The following is a 2,142-nucleotide window of genomic DNA, read 5'->3' on the forward strand; positions in this document are numbered from 1 at the left end:
TCATTCTGATCACCCTAACCCACCCAATAGCAGAGAGAATACGTGCTGCGTGCCTCAAATAGCAGCCTTCCTCACTCCTCCCGGCATGTTCCTTTCCTATCATTTCTGCTCCGCCACATAGCAATTCTATCCCCGAAGGTTTCCTGTGTCTTTTCAACTCGGTAATCACACAGCAGCTGGGAAGACCTATTAATATTGTGGCTTGTCTTCTTTTTTCAATCACAGGGCCATGATACCCATTGAACCCACTGAACACAAACCATCTATTTGTCGACCACAGAAGGCACCCGTGTGTCTCAGAATACTCTTCTGATGTCAGAAGGCGATGTTGTCTGAGGGCCTTGGAGAGTGTCCTCTGAAAGGATGCCAGGGGTCCCTTCTACAGAACCTCCTCCAAGATCCACAGGGATAGCAGTACCTCTTCTGGACTTATTAATTAGGAAAGCAAGTCAATGGATAAATAACTAAACAAAAAAGCACTGCCATGGGGCTATACAGACATTTTAAAATATTTTATTTTTATTTATTTATTTGATAGAGAGAGAAAGAGACAGACAGAGAGAGAGAATGGGTATGCCAGGGCCTCCAGCCACTGCAAATGAACTCCAGACACATGTGCCACCCTGTGCCACCTGGCCTTTTGTGGGTCCTGGGGAAGTGAACCTGGAGCCTTTAGCTTTGCAGGCAAGAGCCTTAACTAAGCTATCTCTCCAGCCCATGCCAACATTGTTTTTTAACCTACAAATTTGGCAACCATCTTCAGAAACAGAGCTTAGAAAACAATGTTTTCATTTGGCAAGATTAAGACAATGGAAAGAAGCATTCACAAAGAGCCAGATATGCAACAAGAACATAAGATGTTCATTTTCTTTCATCCTACAAGTGGAAAAACAAACCCATCATATTGCGGAACACCTGCCAAATGTCACATATTCTGCTAACATATGGAAGCATCTGTATATATATATATGTCAATATCCGTGTACAATTGCCTAGCCACAATCCCATGAAGTTTCGCTGTTATATTTTGATATTTGAATGTACTGAGTCCCGGAGAAGCACTCATACTTCTACATTTAAGCACCCCATGTTACGTGAAGAAGTTGAAGCAAGAAGTACGTAACTCTAAGAAGCAGTGTCAGAGTTCAGCACAGAAAGTCTGACCATGTTGACTAAGATGTCTGTATAACTTGTTATAAGAAACAGCATTATTCTGAGGATGAAGCGGAGTGCTAATGAATAAGACCAACTCAGATAACAATAGCAGGTAGATGCATCCTTAAGAAAGGTGTACAGAGCTGGAGAGCTGGCTTAGCAGTTAAGGCATTTGCCTGCAAAGCCAAAGGACCCAGGTTCGATTCCCCAGGACCCATGTTAGCCAGATGCACAAGGGAGCGCACGTGTCTGGAGTTCGTTTGCAGTGGCTGGAGGCCCTGGCGTGCCTGTTCTTTCTCTCCTTCTCTATGCCTCTTTCTTTCTCTCTCTCTCAAATAAATAAATAAATAAAAATAAAGGGTTTTTTGTTTTTTTAAAGAAAGGTGTATATCAGAACTCGTCCAGGTAAACTCAAATATCCAGCCACTCCACCTGTCTGGACCTCAGTGTAATACAGCACGTTACAACTCTGACCTGCCTGCTTCAAGCATGCCAGCTCAGAATACTTTTAATTGTTTTTGTCATTACCCACTTCTCAGGGTCAAGGTGAGTATGAAAAGTATAAAGTGAGATGACAAGTGTAAAATGGCCCAAAGACAGGTGGAACCACCAAAGTGTTCTCTGCCATCACTTCTTCCATGCCTTCTATCTTCTTGGTTTTTTTTTTTTTTAAATTTTTTTGATTTTTTAAAAATTTATTTGAAAGCGACGGACAGAAAGAAAGAGGCAGATAGAGAGAGAGAGAGAAAGAATGGATGTGCCAGGGCCTCCAGCCACTGCAAACGAACTCCAGACACGTGCGCCCCCTTGTGCATCTGGCTGACATGGGTCCTGGGGAATCGAGCCTTGAACTGGGGTCCTTAGGCATCACAGGCAAGTGCTTAATGGCTAAGCCATCTCTCCAGCTCCCTCTTGTTTTTTTAAAAAAATATTTTATTTATTTGCAAGGGGAGAGAGAGAGAAAGAGAATAGGCACACCAGGGCCTC

Source organism: Jaculus jaculus, chromosome 13 (assembly GCF_020740685.1).
Source record: "Jaculus jaculus isolate mJacJac1 chromosome 13, mJacJac1.mat.Y.cur, whole genome shotgun sequence".
Classification (NCBI taxonomy): domain Eukaryota; kingdom Metazoa; phylum Chordata; class Mammalia; order Rodentia; family Dipodidae; genus Jaculus; species Jaculus jaculus.